Source organism: Camellia sinensis, chromosome 1 (genome assembly GCF_055761805.1).
Source record: "Camellia sinensis isolate YWXY chromosome 1, ASM5576180v1, whole genome shotgun sequence".
Taxonomy (NCBI): Eukaryota; Viridiplantae; Streptophyta; class Magnoliopsida; order Ericales; family Theaceae; genus Camellia; species Camellia sinensis.
In genome coordinates this window covers 217754202-217760201 of record NC_138961.1, presented here as the reverse complement: position 1 = coordinate 217760201, position 6000 = coordinate 217754202, and positions in this window count along the sequence as shown.

Sequence of the window (6000 nt, the reverse complement as noted above, 5' to 3'; positions counted from 1 at the left end):
GTGAGAGAGCACGTTTGGACGGGAATGAAAATCATCTCAGCCATGGATGTTTATTAGAATGGATCCGAACCCTTGATTCAAAATGTATCTCTCATACATTTTAAGACATTTTCAAAAAGCCTCTTGCCTTATTATATAGATTTATTTATTGGGTACATATTTACAAATGGTAATAATGGGATTCTCTTATTTTGTTTCATTTCGTCACATTAATCAGAAAATAGAAGTTAAAAACACAATGAAATGTCACATTTCTGGGCATTTTGAATAATGCCCCAGGGCTATGTAGTAAATAATCAGAAAATATTCTGACCTAATAATCAGATAATTTTCATTTTCATTTTCTAATATGGCTATATAGCCATATTCTCACCTACATAGCCATATTCTCACCTAAAAACACTTAAATTAGGTAAGAAATGTTTTCATTTTCTGTCATCTGCTATGAAGAATGAATAATGCCCTTGCTCTCATGAGTCATATCCCCAGTTTAAGATGAATACACAATGAAATGTATTGAAAATTTTATTACGCATGTATAGACTGACTATGCATTTTTGTGGAAATGATGATAAATAGAAATGAACCCAAGTCAAGGATTTCAAAGCAAATTGAATATGTTCGCAATTAGAATCTCACTTGGAAATTTTCTGCTTTCTTCGCAAGCCTTTGAAGGCAAAATCTGAAATTTCAAGCAGAAACTGAAATCATTACCCAACTAATAAAAAACGCAAAACTGAAATCAAAATGGCAAGAGAAGAAAACGAACCCGGAGAGCTCCAATCGGAATTTCAAGCAGAAACTGAAATCATTACCCAACTAATAAAAAACGCAAAACTGAAATCAAAATAGCAAGAGAATAAAACGAACCCGGAGAGCTCCAATCAGGGTTCGAAGCAGAGAGAGAAAGAAAAGACGGTGGCGGCGGATGTGAGGGTTACGAGTGGAAGGGTTTCGAATTGAAGCCACTGAGAGAGAAGGGGGGAGAGGCAGAAATCGGGTAGGAGGGTTACGAATTGAAGCCAGTCGGAGAGAAGGGGGAGATAAAGAAGAGGAACAAAGAGGGAGATAGAGATAAGGATGAAATGGGAGGAGACGTGCAACAGAAAGGGAGAGAGAGGTAAAGATGGAAGGGGGAGGAGACGTGGGAGAGAGAGAGAGAGAGAGCATAGTGTGTTTGGGCGGGAAACAAATTACTCTCAACCGTTAGATATTCATTAGGATTGATCTAAACCATTCAAATGAAGTGTATCTCTGATGCATTTTATATATTTTCAAAAACCGTTGTGTCTTATTATATAGATATATTTTTTATCACAACTTACCAATCACCACTCCCAAATAAAGGGGAAAAAAAATAGAAAAACACAAAAAGCCCAATAAATGTAGGAAAATCCATATCAGTATTTAAAGCATATTTAGCAAACTTAGAAGTATTTATAGATCCATATATATTTATGAGTATTTAGGAAACAATAGAAAAACTCATAATATAGAAAAACCCACTTTATAAATAAAAAATTAACACCCATTTCTTATTAAAGAATCAAACATTTCATTAACTGTGTGTGTGTGTTGAGTCAGTACCTTTGAGACCAAAAATAGTACGAAGTGTCCACTTCATCCTCCTCAGTCACAACATTTAAAAAATGAAAAAGAAAAAGAAAAAGAAAAAAAAAAGTGTCACTAAGATTACTTGCCTCCAATTCTTAACTAATGTTTGATTCTTTGCCTTTTCATGAACTCTCTCAGTAAGTCATCAATGAGTATAGCACATCCATTCAAATTCTACAACTCATATAGATTAGTTATTAAATTAAAATGAAGCATAACTGAGATACAAATAATGTAGAATCAATGTACTAAAGACATACCCAATGTCAAATTATACAAACCACATGCATGCACTAAATCCACATACTTATGTATATAACATAGCCAGAAATATGTATACATACACACAATGAATTGATGAATGAGAGCAAACCCATATGCAATTGCTGCCTACATTTGATGCAACATAACTGAGATACAAATAAGAGCAGGAGAACATAGCCAGAAATATGTATACATACACACAATGAATTGATGAATGAGAGCAAACCCATATGCAATTGCTGCCTAGATTTGATGCAACATAACTGAGATACAAATAAGAGCAGGATCACTATACTAAGAGCATCTCCAACCCTAGTCTCTTTTTTTCATCAAATTTTAGAGAAATTTTGGTTAACTGAGATACAAATAAGAGCAGGATCACTATACTAAGAGCATCTCCAAATTTGAATAAAACAATGAGTCATCTGAACTTAAGTAAGTGAATCAAATTATCAGAAAAGATTGCTGAATGTAGAGCAAGATAAAAGATAACCTTTGAATTGCTTCACCATTGCCATTATCACCAGAAGTTGCAGTTTGAAGAAGAGGCATCAAGTAGCCTTTGGAGGCATCCTGTTGAAAAAATAAGATACATTTAAACATATTGAATCCATGTCATTAGACATGCATCAAACATGATAGCAAATAAGGATACACAAGTGCCAGTTGCACAGCGTAAAATACTTGAGAAAAAGCACTAATGCAAAAATTGAAGAATTGCTTCTGGTTGTTCAATCATTTAACAACCAGATTCCTCTGACAAAAATGAATTTCCCAAATAACATAAATTTAACATTGATATTTCTAGAGAAATTCATAGAAGAGAAGCTACCATGAAAATGCACAGGAATACATTGACCCAATATAAAAATAAACACAAACAGGGAAGAAAGGAACAGTGAAGAATGATAATAAGATGCACCTGCAATAAGATCTAAAACAACATCTGCAATCTTGTAGCCAATCTTGGTTAACTGAGATACAAATAAAAGCTTGATCTAATATGGAACACTCAAACCTTACTCTCTTTTATTTCATCAAATCTTTCTAAAAAAATCCAAACCTATCCTAAAGATCTGTTTTAACCATTTTTAATGAAAGAAATGCATATCCAATAATTACTCTTTTTGAAATTTCACTAAAAATATGACTGTTGAATATTTGGTGAAATTTTTTTACAAATCCCTTGATTTGATTTAGATTTGATGAAATGGTTTGATCTGTATTCAGCCATTTTTTGATCAAATTTGAAAATGGGTATGTCTTAGAGCATTTGCAATCCTTATTAAGAGTACCCATATTCAATTGCCACCTTAGAGCAGAAAAGAGCAGATAAGAGCAGAACCAATGTACCAACCCATTTTCAAATCAAACCACAAGCATACAAACTTATATATATAATAACACAACCAAAAATATGTATATACACAATGAATTGAAGTACCAACCACAAAGAACAGACACAGCAGAGAGAGAGAGAGAGAGAGGAAGAAATTGCAATGCCCAAAAGAAAATTATCTGAACCAAAGCATCACCTACTGATGATGATAAACAAAAACAAACAACAATTGGCTCACCAAGAGAGGTACCGGAGGGGGTTCAAAGCAGAGAGAGAAAGAGAAGATGACGGCGTCGAACAGAGAAAGAATCTGTGGTGGTGGTGAAGTTGGTCGTGGAATAGAGGAGCCAACTAGGTGACCCAGTTCTCAATCGGAACCCTATCTTGCGAGCAGCGAACACTGGGAGAGAAGGGGGGAGAAGGGAAGAGAGTTCTCAATCTGAAACCTTACCTTGGGCGCAGGGAGCACTGAGAGAGAAGGGGGGAGAGGGGGGAGGTAGAAAAAGAGAGAGATAAAGAGGGAATGGGGGGAGGAGACGTGGGTAGGTGGGAGAGGGAGAGAGCACATAGGGTTTGGGCGGGAACAAATCATCATCCGAACCATTGATCTTTATCAAAATTGATCTGAGCCTTTGAACCTAAATGTATCTCACACACATTTTATACATTTTCAAAAACCTTCCTCCATTATTTTATAGATATAATATATATATATATATATATATATATATATATATATACGTAATTAGGATAATTACTTGTGCTATGTATGGTATAAACAAATAATTAAAAATTAATTTTTAAAATTAAATAATAATTTAAAAAATTTATCTAGAATATTTAGTAGAAATAATTTGGAATCAATTAAATTTTATTTATTTTTATCACAGTTATATATAAGTGATTTTTTTTTATTCTTATGTCATTAATTGTGTGCTCTAAATTCTTAATAACAAATACATGTCATAATTTAATTGGTAAAAATTAAAAAATAAATCGTAAAAATTATATTTACAATGAAATATAAATACATTTTGTCTTACGAGTTTCGTAAATTTAATTTATCATATGATAATGGTAAATTACATTTGTCAATATATTAATTTTTTCATGTTTTGTAAAGTCTAAAATTTGTCTAGTATCAAAATTATAATTTGTCTTATGTTATAAAATTTGTTAGAAAAATAGTACCAACCTATATGGAAAATATAATTTAAAAATATATGAAAAATATAATTTAAAAATATGTAAATAGTTTTTTTTTGGGCAAAACCAAAACTGAAATTAATCGACATAATAACGTAACAAAACTTGCAGTACATAAATATATAAAACCTGATCGAGTCGAGTGTGTGACACTCTTTCCTTAAGACAAATTCGTCCTCCCATCGATGCTCAGAATTCAATGGACATCTATCTCCTAGGATACAACAATCAATGTCTTGCACTAGCAACACTACTATTATAGGCCTAGCGAATTTCACTGTGCATGCACTCTCTTTATAGAAAAATTAGACTCAGGAAAATATGAAGAATAAATGCAAAGATGAGGAAATGACGAATTCTCTATCCAAATTGAAGTGAGGGAGATGGGATATATAGATTCTTCCGTGACTCTTCGGAAATGTTGTGACCTTTCAAAAGGACACACTCTTTCATCTCAAAAGACACAACCATTGGAGTAGATTTTAATTCAAATTTTCTAATAATTCTTCACATGAATGAAATTTACGAAAAGGACATGCAACAGCATACAGACAAAGAGAGAGTACATTAAGGAAATACCCTACATCGGGATAGATAGCTTTTGGCTTTGAACTTTCCCTAGTAAAAGCCTATCGGACTTACTAGCTAATCAGTAGACGTGATGTCTTGAACTGTTCAGCCGTTTGTATAAGCCAAGACAATAGAATTCATACAGAATATCTCTAGACACAGCTTAGTTCTCACGGTTGTGTCCGTTTTGGCCTTAGGCATCTCCTGGTGTTACATGAGTGCTTTAGAAAATTTAGCCTTATCAATTCTCATAGAAACGGCCCCTTCACATTCATATAGGTGATCCTTATTTCGAGTCTCTTAAATACTCTTCTTGAAAGATACCCCTCTAGGGTTTTCAAGATATAAGTAATCATTAAAAACATAGCTTACCCTAAGTCCCCTACATATAACACATATTGCAGACATCACTCTCATCATAGGAATGGATAGGAGATAGACTCCTTTAGTGATTTCTAGCGAGCCACACATAACTTAGTTGTCCCTTTGAACTTAGTTCTTGGGATCTTCAGTCAGCTAAGTAGGGTTACTATTATGATGACTCTGATGTAATAGACTTTAATCACATTTTTCTTAATGAACTTTCCCTTATTTGCTCTTTAGTCAAACTCTTTGTTTAGTGGCCGCTATTTTTCGTTTGACCTTCTCTGTTATATATCATTGAGTAATTAGTGGATCCGTTATATTATCCTTAGACAATATTCACAACTGAAAGCAAATGCCTTACGGTATTAAGTCTTGGATTATATCGAGACTTACCGTTACTCTATGTCACTCCCGTTTTCAAATTTAAACAATAAACATAGAGTTGTTCCTTAGGAGTTAATGAAACCATTTTTACTTCTACTCCCACTTTGTTCTACAGAAAGAATTGAGGTTCTTTGTAGACCTATTATCGGAACCGTTATTTTGGTAAAATCCTCCAAGCACCCCCACATTTTAAGCATTCTAAGGAAACTTAATTTCTTTTACTAATGTATAATTACGCAAAAATAGTAATACACCCC